The following is a 12,595-nucleotide window of genomic DNA, read 5'->3' as shown; positions in this document are numbered from 1 at the left end:
AATTCTACTTACTTTAACTTGTTTGACTTCATTTTGAATGTCTGGTTCAGAATATGGACACGTATTTGTTGAGTCATCTGCTATGCACATAATGGCTTGTTGCAATGGGGTTACACTTGTAACTGTGTCACACATACACATACCTCCTCACATCTCTAGGCCACCTACATCGTTATACAGGGCATGATACACAACAGAATTTTACTTTTGTAGATCTTTATATTTTCTATACACATATTCACATGGTCAATTTGTCTTGGGGTTCTTGTCACTGGCGATCGTGCTTGCGACATCGCAATTTTGGAGGTTAAGATCGCTGTGAGGGGTCAGGTCGGGCTTGTCGCCTACGTGTAGGTGGGTGTTGTCCATGTGCCTATACAGGGTGATCTACATGTGCAGGGGCAGATGGTGTATGCACATTTGGTGTTTGTGCCTGGACAAGGGCTAGTTGTGCACGTGGTGGGAGTGCCTGTACAGGGGTTGGTGGTGATTGTGCAGGTGGTGGGAGTGCCTGTACAGGGTTGGTGGTGGTTGTGCAGGTGGTGGCAGTGCCTGTACAGGGGTTGGTGGTGGTTGTGCAAGTGGTTGCAGTGCCTGTACAGGGGTTGGTGGTGGTTGTGCAGGTGGCGGGAGTGCCTGTACAGGGGATGGTGGTGGTTGTGCAGGTGGTGGGAGTGCCTGTACAGGGGTTGGTGGTGGTTGTGCAGGTGGTGGGAGTGCCTGTTCAGGGCACCGGTGTGGATGGGTACCTTTGCTGTGGTGCTGTGCAGTTGGTGGTACAGGTGTGTGGATGTGCTGTCCTGCAGGCAGATATGATCGCTCCCCTCCCTGCGTTGACCGTGAAGGGAGACTTTGGATCACTTTCAGCATGTCCGCCATCATCTTCATGGCCAAGGCATGGTGTCTTGCACGCTCTTCCGTTTGGATGGATATCATGTCTCTCATATTCCTGGACATGTCCTGCAAAGTTCTATCCATCCTATCCAAAACTTGGCTCAGCCTGCCCACCACCTGAGGGAATTGGACCATGTCCTGCAGGGACTCAGACATGTCTGACAGGGTAGCCCCTATGGAACGAATGTCCTGACTCACATCTGTCTGCTGTTGGAAGACGTCCTGCTCCCACTGGCCACCAGAGCCAGGTGCAGGCCCTCTCTGCAGGTATCTGCCATGGATGGGATGAGCAGGTCCAACAGCAGGGGAGGGGGTGGCAGGTGGAAGCCTGTGGCAGGAGAATGGTGCCCAGGGGATACCTGCACCACAACAGGGCTGGTACTTCCCCCAGATGGTGGAGAGGATGGCAGGGATACACTTTATAGGGAAGAGCGGGTAGGGGAACCACCATGTCGGTCCTGGACGTGAGGGCTGTGAGGGAGTGATGTCTGTGTTGGGATGCGTGGGAGATGTGGCTGGTTTGCTCTATGCTGGGGACAGGCAATTGTTTGTGTGGGAGGAGGCTGACGAACGTTGCTTGGCGGAGGATGTGATGCCGTGACTGATTTTGGCAATCTGGCAAGATAGCTCTCATTGGCATCAGAATCGTCATCCCCAGAGTGGATGGACATGTAGTCATCATCATCCACCAAGTCAACGTCCTCAGGAACTTCCTTCTCCTCTTGAGCAGTACTTGCTGCCGACATAACTGCCTGGAGGATCAGTGGATTCTCCCCTCTGATTCCCCGTCAGCCCGCACTGGTCGTAGGTCTGTCATCCTCATCCTCAGCATCCCCTGGAACACAGAGGTTGCAACTGTATTAGTGATTGACCTGGTATTACATGTGGTGCAACACAAGGGTTGTATTAACTGTACTTTGCATCAACAGATGAGGATCATGTGACCTGGTTAGGGTACCACCACAAATGACAGCTCACACCATAGCACTGAGGTGTTACACGGAGATGTACATAATACAATCAAACTCACCAGCTCCAGCCACAACTTTCTGTCCCTTCGCGTTCCCCCCTGGTGTCAACTGCTGAACCTGTCTCCTCATAGATGTTGTAGACATAGCTGTCCCCGATCCAGCAGCTGTAGAGGGAAGTGACAACATTCTCAATGAGCTGCATCACTAATTGACAGACAGGCACATGTGACACTCCTGATTTGTATTTCACTTTGTAGACAACAACTGCTGATTCCATGCAGAAGGGGATCTTGATCTCTGTCATGGCTTAGTAATCTAAGCTACTGACACACCTCATGCCAGAATTACCTGAAGGACAAGTGCGCGAGGGTTTCACTGCTGCAGCCAGGATGTCATGCATTCCCCGGGATGGTGTCCGCTGCAGTGGTGTCATCCTGTCAGCAGCTGTGTTGAGACATACATGTCCATATTTTAGTACAACAGATGGTAGCTATGAGCCAACATGTCATTCTCAATAACCATTTGCGGATAATCCAGGACAATGTGCAGCATGTTTACCTCATGGACTTACATGTGGGCACCTGCTCACATGCAGCATTTGCCAGCTGTTACCTCCACGCAGCACTGACATCAATAAGATGACACATCAACAGACAAACTTGTATGAGAAGATTACTGATATTTCAAGGAAGGGGATAAATGATCCGTGGTGGCGCAAGAGTTGAATTGCGTGTCGCATTGGTACTGGCGCATCCCTGCTAATATTTGTCAATTGCTACTTAGCAGGGTTGTGTATATACGGCAGCAGTACTGTGCCCATGTTTTCAAAAGTGGAGGCCATTTCTAATGCAAAGGATTCTGGGACTTGTGGTGCTACGTACAGAGGGTAACACATGAGTCTCTGACTGACTATATTTTTATATACACTTTGGACAACTTCCTTACTCACAATGACAGTGCAACACTGACAATCTTTTCATGCACTTTTTCTTTTCATACCATTTACCTGGTACCACGTAGCGGATGTCACTAATAGGCAGCCCATGGACCAAGTGGGGGTGTATTGTGGTAAGGATATCCTCCTCCAGTGGGGTGAGACGGATGCGGGGTCCAGAGTGTGCAGCAGGGAGGATCCTGTTTAATTAGATCCTGGAGTACTTCTCCTTCACCCTCTGCCTTTCATCCTGCCACTTCTTCTTGATGTCCTGGACTGTGCGCCTCTCCTCCCCCAATGCTGTGACAGCAGTGGCTAATTGCTGCCCTAGGGCTGCCTTCTGTGTGCCACTGGTGCAGTAGGGTGGGAGTCCATATAGGCGTTTGTGGTGCCTCACTATATACTCCACAAGCATGGTGGTCTCCTCTCCAGTGAAGTTCTTCTTCCTCCTCATTAGTTCTATTTTTCTCTGGCGATGTCAGCGCTGTGAACACGAACTCTCTGTGGCCAAACCTGTTCCTTCATTGTGTGCTGCTTTTATATGTTTTGTGGTGCTGGTCAATTAGTGTTAATTGGCTTCAGCTTGAACGTGGTGGGGGATGGTAGGCACTTGCAGTGTTCATCATGGCAAAATTGAGCTATTGGCTGAGTTTGGCTGCAGCGTGTCAGCTGATGCATGGTGGGGGATGGTAGGCACTTGGACAGGTGTTTACCCTTGACTAAAATGATCAACGGCCACAGTTCGTGTATTCCGGCCCAGAATCGGAGATTCCAGGCCGTAGGCGGAGATTCCAGCCCGGGAGCGGAATTCACGCTCCAGTTGGGGAATTCCCACTCCAGGAGCGGAAATTCCGGACCGAGTGCTGACGTAAAGTTAGTAGTCGTAAGTCCATTCTGTGAATGCCAAAAGTAGTAAGTGCATTCTGTGAATATCAGAAGTAGTAAGTGCATTCTGTGAATACCAAAATGGTAGTAAGTTTTGGATTTTGTCTTAAGTTAGTTCTGTGAATCGGGGCGCTAGTTTTCTTAGAAGGTGCATATGTAGATTAGAGCTTCTGGTTGGAGCTTGTATATGAACTTGCATGTTTAGATTTGAGTCTTGTGTGGTGAATAGTGATTTTACGGAATCACAAATGGTTATGGTGCAGTTTAGTGTTCTGAGGTTATGGGACCATAGTTGAGGTTGTTGGGATCTAAGGGGTGGGGAGAAAAGAATTAATTCGGTTTTCAGTGGATTTAGTTTCAGATGGTTGTGTGCCAGCTAGTCCTGTGTTTACCTAAGGGATTTATCCTGTCTTCGGATAGCCTCTTGAGAGGAGAGTTTGATGTAGAGTTGACTATCATCAGCATACATGTAGTAAAGGATCGTTGATTGTTTAAGCATTTCAGTGAGTGGTTCCATGTATAGATTGAAGAGCGTTGGTGAAATTGTAGATCCTTGCGGAATGCCTCTGTCAATGTCTGCTATATCAGATAGTGTGTTGCAGATTTTGATTCTTTGTTTTCGGCTCTGGAAGAAGGAGGTGAACCAGTTAAGAACGGTTCCTGATAGGTCCATTCTGAACTCAAGAGTTTCTCTAAGGCATTTGTGGCTGACTGTGTTGAATTCTGCTGATAAATCCAGAAGTATTAGGAAACAGGATTTGTTTTGGTCTAGGATGTTTAGCATAGCAACCTCAGTATTGTGTCCAGGCCTGACACCTGATTGGTGTTTATCTAATAGGTCAAATTGGCTGTTCACATGGCTGAACGTGTGCATGTTTTTCTACCAATTTAGCCAGGAAAGGCAGATTGGATACCGGTTTGAAGTTGTTTAATTCTTTCTGGTCAGTGCCCGATTTATTTAGAAGGGGAGATACTTGGTCCATCTTCAGGCATTCTGGGAGGGATCCTTGCTGGGGAGATGCGTTCACAATTTTTGCCCATAGGGGAGTGATGGATTGGTGGATCTCTTTCAGTAGGTGGGAGGGAATGAGAACGTTGAAGTATGTGGTAGATTTCATTGACTGGATCATTTTCTGGATTTCCACCTCAGGCAGAGATCTGAAACTGTTCCAGAAGGCTCCATTTTCCCTTGGGACAGTTGGGGTGTGTTGGTCAGTGTTCTGTCTATATGCTCTGAGAGTAGGGTTGATGGATTCCCAAAGTTGGGCACTAGCTTGGCTGGTAATAGAGTTGCTTATGGTTGTGATTTTATCTTTAAAGAAAGTTGAGAAGGAATTGCAGATCTCCGTTGACTTGTTTGCAATTAAGGGTTCTGCAAGTTTTTCTGATTGTTGTTGTATTATGTCAAATAGTTTTCTGGGCCTGTTCTTCACTTTATTTAGTTGTGATCCGATTCCTGTTGTTCTGGCTTTCAAGATAGCCTTTTTGTATGAGATTCTGTGCATTCTCAACTGTTCGAGATGGGTAATGCTTGGGTCCTTCTTCCATAGTCGTTCCAGACGTCTTAGTTGTCTTCTTTCATTGTTTATGTTTTGATTGAACCACAGTACTGAAGTTTTTTGTCTTTTGCCTTTTTAGACGTAATGGAGCAGCTTTCTGAATTATGTTGGTCATACTGCTATTGTAGAGATGTCAGTTCTTGAACCGATGTTTGGTCATTCTGAGGTGCCAAGGAGGTTTGGCACAGATCTAGCAGTTCTGTTCTGTTTACACTGCTGTAATCCCTCACCCAAGTTTTTTCCCTTCTTGTTTGACCCTTGATTTTAGGAAGAGTTTGATGACGGTCTGACAAGTCTGTTGGGGTGATTTATAGCATGTTTACTGATCCAGGTTTAGCAATGATGAGGTCAAGTGTAGCACCTTTGTTGTGAGTTGGTCCCTTGCATGCTTGAATCATGTTGAGGTCCAGAAGAAGGTTACTGAGTCCAGCCACTGAGGGGTCTTTCTCATTGTTCCAATGCAGGTTGAAATCTCCTAATAATATTGTATTGGAGAGTGAAGTAGCATTGATTGTGATCTTTTCCATATTTGCTCCAAGAAGACTGTGTTGTCGCCAGGCGAATGGAATAAAAGGAGTGTTTCCGCTAGCAGTTTCTTTTCAAGCTTGAGTTCAGCTAACATGAGTTCGAATGATGATGAATCTTCTAGCGAGAGTAAGTTTAAGTTTAGGCCAAACATTAGGAATTTTGATTTCCTAATTGCAAATCGCAAAGAATCGCAATTAGGAAATGGCAATCCCTAAAATGTGTGCACCTGGCCCTCAATCTAATCAGAGATTGGAATTTCTGACATAACTTTAGCAATGTGTACATCCCAGGCGTTTCCTTTTGAACATATAAGGTGAAAGGACGGCAATTCAGTCTACACTATTTTGGCTATACGTCTGTATTTGTTCGTATTTAACCTTGACATGGTGATAATTAGACACTTGTCCCAGAATGTTGTCACATCAGGTGTTATACCTATGTCATCAGCCAACTGACTTGACACTTTCTTGGTTCTTAAAAAGAATAGGTCAGATCACATCTGCGACAGTGGCAGACATGACAATGATTCTGCATAAAAGGAATCAGGGCCTATTCAAATTGGTATCGGACCTTATAGGCTTTATGTCATAATGTCATGGAGTGAGTGGGAAAAGTCCGGAAAAAAGGATAATCCAGACCCCATGTGTTGTATGCCATTTTTATAATTCACCATTTTCAAGATCGTCTCAGTCTCTATAACTGAGAAAATGGGTAAAGATGGGGTGTGGTGGAGCTGCCAGGAATAGTCTAGAGAAGAAGATGCGGTGTGCATGTTCAAACACGAAGACTGATGATAGGTTGTCTTGAACAAATATGTATATTAGGAGGGGGTGGGCGCACACTGCCTCACACTCCAGCTCTCAGTTTGCCCCGATACATCATATTAAATGCAGTGCATGATAACACTTTCTTCTGTGTCAGGCTTTTTGTTTTTCACCCTTGTTGGTGCAGCCAGTGCTGTGTATCACTAGACACGTGTTTCAGGATAATTGTCCTTCTTCAGTAGAGAGCAACTCTTTTTTTGGGGGTGCTGGAGATGCTGCCCAAAGTCTTCTCAGGTTTCAGTACCGCTCGTGGGCGCAGGTGCATCAACCAGAGCTCGTCAGCTCGTTAGCTCAAGGGAGCCTTTTCAAATAGGAGGGGGGTGGGTGCACATTGCCTCACACTCCAGCTCTCAGTTTGCCCCGATACATCATAATAAATGCAGTGCATGATAACACTTTCTTCTGTGTCAGGCTTTTTGTTTTTCACCCTTGTTGGTGCAGCCAGTGCTGTGTATCTCTAGATACGTGTTTCAGGATAATTGTCCTTCTTCAGTAGAGCAACACTTTTTTTGGGGGTGCTGGAGATGCTGCCCAAAGTCTTCTCAGGTTTCAGTAGAGAGGTGGTCCGAGGCCACGCCCCTTTTTACAACATTCTGCAAACGCGGCTACTGGCGCACTGCTGGTGGGGCGATGAGGTCCTCTTGTGTCCTGAGGACCTAAGGACACACGTGGACTTCATCCTCCGAGCAGCAGTGCGCTAGAAGCCGCGTTTGCATTGTGGTGTAAAAAGGGGCGTGGCCTCGGAACACCTCTCTGCAACGCAGCTCTGTGGCACTTACTGGAGGTACCTGGTGGGCTAGTTGGAAAATCCAACGCGTTTCGGTCTCCACCGAGACCTTGTTCGCCATGAACACGGTGTCAGTGGAGACCGAAAGGCGTTGAATTTCTATTTTGTTCCTAGTACAAATCCCTTTTGATTAAATAAAATATCAAGGATTGTAAAAATCGGATCCAGAGTGCGACCCATTCTTTTCTTCCACGGAAGGGAAGTGTTTGATATATTTATGGCGGCCAGGCTCGGTCACAGGGTCACGCACCATCGCAGAGCGTCACAGAAACCGGCAAAATGAGCCAAAGGATGATGAATATATATGGGTGTCCCCTGGGGCCCCGGATTAATAGTCTAAAGAAGAGTGCGACCTGCTTGCTGCACTGGTAGGCGCATTCCTGTACGCATTTCAATGGGGCTGAGCCGAGCAGAATTGAGCTAAGATGGTGGCTGCCAGGTAGAAGTGCAGGGAAGAAGGCAGGGGGACCCGCTAGAACACAGAAGTGGAATCATATTTGCACTTACTACTGCAGTTCCGGACCAATACTTTAAGGAAAAGTGCAGGTTGCATGATCCAACTGCGGCGTGCATGAGTACACACAACATTGGGGCCCCCTGGCAGCCACAGAAATCCAACTAAGCACTCCTTTCTCTTTCTGGCTACCACATCAAGACTTCCACACAAATATAATGCTGATATAGAGAGATCTGCCCTGTGTGGACACAACACGTGGTCATGCTCGGGTAGCATGAGGTGTCAAGGACAGAGTTCCCAGCCTTGGGCTAAAATGGTGAATGACTCGGAACTGTTTCCCTGCAAGTGCTCCAGGGACGGAGGCAGACCTCCATTGCAGCTAACACCAGACTGGAAGCCAAGCTTAGGAGAGTCCAAGAGAACCTATATGGAGGTTGGGACCCCACTATGCCTTAAAGATTAATGAGCACTCACAAACTAAGCAAGGACGATAACCCCTCTTAATAGTGAGCGGGACTGAGCACCGGGCGGAAGGCATAGGACCTGCAAAAAGGTGACTTGGAACAAATTGAAAACAGAAGTGCTTCCCCCCTCCCCTCCCCCCCCCCCCCCCCTGCCACTAGAGTCTATAATCATGAAAACATTACAGCACTTTGATGGCCAGTCTGACACAGAAGGAGAGTGGGGAAGAGAAAGTGCCATTAGAGCCTTCCGCTACTAAACCGAGCAGGACGACGTAACCAGACATGCATGGTTAGGGTAGGTACCTTGCTGACCTCATTGGATAAAGTGGCACAAAGAAAATATGGCTTTCCACAGGCATACAAAAGACACTTATTTAAAAGATATGATGACCACAGCGGCTAGTAAAAATCAGGAAATAAAAAAATAAGCAGTGTACCGATGGAGGATAGTTGGCATCCTTCCACTCAAAGACAACCACAGGGCTCTGCTGAGGCCCCTCTCCCTCGCACATTCATGAATGACCTATTTGGTAAACTCTGACATGACACTGCATCTGTAAGGGGAGATGTTGAAAAGGATCTGAAGGAGATGCGCTGCATCCTGGGTGAACTGAGACAATGCATTATTTCCTTGGAAAATTCCGATGATGCGAGGGAGGAGGAGCTAGACTCATCCCGGAGAGAATGAAAGAACTCAGGGACCAGAACATAGCTCTTCAGAGCCACCTAGAGGACCTCGAAAACAGGTTGCGCCGCTCTATTGTAAGGATACAGGGAGCACCCACGAAGCAGAAAAGGGAGAAGTCAAAAGCTACATTAAACACCTCTTTCATCTCATTCTACCCCTAATCTCAGAAGACATACAGCTAGATAGGACACACCGGGTGGGTTGGGCAGTGGATCTGCAAGACAACTCAATAGACATCTTAACATGTGTGCATTACTAGCAACAAAAAGAGGCCAACCTGACATCGTCATGCAAGGTGGACAAATTTACCTCTGAATGTGCAAATTATGGCGATTCCAAGACCTGTCAGCTATCACCCTTCAAAGGAGACGGTTACTTCACCTGCAACAGCATTTCTGAGGTAGAAGGGGGTGTCCTATTATTGGGGACATCTTTTCCAACTGAATTTCACTTGGCAGGGAGAGAATCATAGTATCCATACCCCTACTGAAACTCAGGCCTTGCTAGTCCTGTAGGCTCCTCAGGTGGCCTCCCCACCTACCCGGACAAGAACTGAGACTGGGGGACCAAGTCATCCCCTAAGGAGATGGACCACCATCCCCATAAAAAAATTAATGATTAAGCCATCACAAGAACAGATACAGTGCAAAAGAAAAGCTGTCTTGGAAAAACTACAACTGGACTATTTGGAGGCAGGAGGATTGAGGCACACAATCTTGCAACTGATAGGTGCCGCCTTGGCTCCTGTCTGCTTCGATGAGGGTGAATTATCTACACAGCTCTCAGCACGTCTGAGCTGCTCTTGACAAAAAGGTCTAAGACAACGCAGATCGTTACAGGTAGCATGGAAGAGTAAGGCAGAAGGGGGGATGATGAACATAAATGGAATGCCTGGGCCAACCAAAGATGCATTGGACTGGTATAAAAGTCCTTTCTCAAGAAATAGGAAGTCCAATACGGGGAGTTGCTTGGACAGTTTGTTTCCTTTTTTTCTATTTAAGGAGAATCCTGGTACATACTGCTAGCACCAACGTGCTCTGCCAACTATGGAAATCGCAATTTGACTTAGGGGAGGAAGACATGTTGACCCCCCACCCCTCCCTTGAGGGCATGTGTGGTTCATACTGTGGATCCCAGGTGATAAAGATCTTGATTTCCAATGTCTGGGTCCTTAATGCCCCAGCTATAAGGCTTTCCCTGCTTAACATGCTATGGGTCTCTATTTGTGACATATGCTTATCACAGCAAAATCATCTCTTAAAAAGAGACTGTAGCGGCCTCTGATACTTCTGTTTATCCAGACAGTTCTTCTCTTGGGGCCCCAATAAAAAAGGAGAGGTGGCTATGATGTACCCCACTAAATTCCAGAGAAGGTGTTGAGCTCCCTTAATGAAATTCCCAAGCGTTTTCTGAAAGTATGAGTCCCCATGACCAATTACACTTTCACTCTGGGCTCCATTTCCACCCACTTTGAAGGCCAAGAGACGTTTCTGCTACAAGCACTTTTGCAAATCATTGCCTCTTCAGATCCTGAGATACTGGTGGGAGAAGACTAAACAGAGTGGTGGACCCAACTTTAGATCGTTCGACACACAAGGTGAGTCAGACGGGTCTAAATCCGCGGCAGGGTTAGAATGGCTAGAAGACCTAGCCATAGCAGACATTTGCAGGGGATGGTGTCCTACAAGCAGGGACTACTTACTCTTTGCCACGTCACACCAGATTTATGCCAGGCTCAGTTACTTTCCCAGCACAGTGCAGATTGTGGCTAAACCTCAACACATAGAGATGGGGTATCCGTGCTGTCTGGTCATTCACCAATTCTTCTTGCACTTCAGATCCGTTAGCCACTTGCACTTGGCCGAACCTGGAGACTGAATGACAACTTCGTGAAAAATTAACTAGTTCTCACAACCGTAAGAAAGAGGATTTCTGACTTCCTTCTAGAAAATGAACACTCATATCTTGTGTTTCAGTCCTTTTGGACACCCTTAAAGCAGAGTACGCTCTACTATGCCTAGATCAGCAGTACAATAAAAGAGGGATCATCGCTGGTAGACTACTTGTATATAACTTACGGGACAGGATAGAGAAGGAAACTATAGAACAAACTATCAATGAACAGGGGGACATGACAAACAGAAAAGAAGGGATAGTGGAAGCTTTCCACCAGTTTTCTGTGGATTTATACAGCAGTGACTACATATAATTAACTACAAGAGACCATACCTATCAGCAGTACAGACTCCGTACCACACGACTCAACAAGCCTCAATTTTAGAGAAGGATATTGCCATGGAGGAGGTCATCTCTGGGATAGCCAAGCTACGTATCGCCTAGGTCCCCCGCCCTCATGGTTTCACTGTTATATTTTATAAAACACTTTGCTCCGCTCTTGACCCGGCTATATAATTCATTCACTTGAACAGGCTTTCTTATACCCACTATAGGTAAGGCAGTCATTGCAGCAATTCATGTCGTGTTACACATTATACAGGCATATGTCCCTTATCAACTTGGACTCCATTTGTTTACATGCATACTGGAACACAGACTTGGACCCTACATGCTGGAACTAGTGGACCCAGATCAAACCAGTTTTAGACCCAAAATAAAATTATGTGATAACACTAAAAGGATATTGCGTATCCTTGACAAATCTTCCAGGGCCGAGATACCAACCTTCCTACTTTCAATTGATGCTGAGAAGTCGTTTGACCAGGTCCACTGGCTTTTTTGCCGGGACATCCAGAATAAAGTGGCCTTGGCCCAAAGTTTCAAAATTGGGCACTAAGTGCCTAGTAAGTGGGTACTCCCATACCACAGCAAGATTTAGAATAAATGGAGGTGTGCAAGTGTACGACACAGGGCAGCCCTTTTTCCCTGCTGCTCTTTGCCCTTTATGGGGAGCCATTAGCGGAGACCATATGCTCAAACCCATTGATCTCAGGAGGACATTGAGAAGCCAAGAGCACAAGATTGCTCTATACGCAGACAATGTGATGATAATACTGACCGCCCCACAGAGCTCTATCCCAGCAATCTTACACAATGCAAGGCTATTTGGCTTGCCGTCATAATTCAAAACGAACGTGCAGAAATCACAAGGATTAAATCTTAACGCCTCACAGGAAGTCTGCACCACCTCACAGAAACAATTTCTTCTCACCTGGGCACAACATAACATACACCTCTTGGGAATCAGAGTTTGCTCCACTACTGATAAAACATCCACACAGAATATAATGACCTCCTAAACAGTGAGCTGCAAAGCTGGCAGATGGGTGGATTGTCCTGGCTACTGGCTGTCATATAGCAGCTATTAAAATGACATTACTACCACAAATATTATATTTAATGCAGAGGCTACTGCTGCAACCACTCTTGGTTCAGATCGATAAGCTTCAGAAAATTTGAACAGCTTCATTAGGGGAGGTAAGAAAGCAGGCATTTTGAACGGTCAGGCATATCTTCCGCCTGCAGAGGGTGGCCTGGGGATCCGGCATTCAGTGCATTATTATATTGCTGCACAACTCCGCAATGTTTTGGAATGTCAACTATCAACCTTTAGAAATATTAGTTGGCTAGGAAGAACAGATCTTGG

General features: G+C 46.5%; 1 long non-coding RNA gene across 1 annotated transcript in view; it reads right to left on the bottom strand.

The window, feature by feature from the left end:
- Positions 1–209: 209 nt before the first annotated feature.
- Positions 210–12,595, bottom strand: part of LOC146797900 (uncharacterized) — a 33,902-nt gene continuing 21,516 nt past the window's right edge. The window contains exons 2-4 of the long non-coding RNA XR_014969073.1: positions 2,214–2,309; positions 1,925–2,029; positions 210–1,729 (exon numbers count right to left, since the gene is read on the bottom strand). This is a non-coding gene — a long non-coding RNA (uncharacterized LOC146797900). The remainder of the gene's footprint in view (positions 1,730–1,924; positions 2,030–2,213; positions 2,310–12,595) is intronic.

Source organism: Triturus cristatus, chromosome 9 (assembly GCF_964204655.1).
Source record: "Triturus cristatus chromosome 9, aTriCri1.1, whole genome shotgun sequence".
NCBI lineage: Eukaryota > Metazoa > Chordata > Amphibia > Caudata > Salamandridae > Triturus > Triturus cristatus.
The sequence above is the reverse complement of the archived record's forward strand: the minus strand, read 5'-3'. Positions and strand labels throughout refer to the sequence as shown.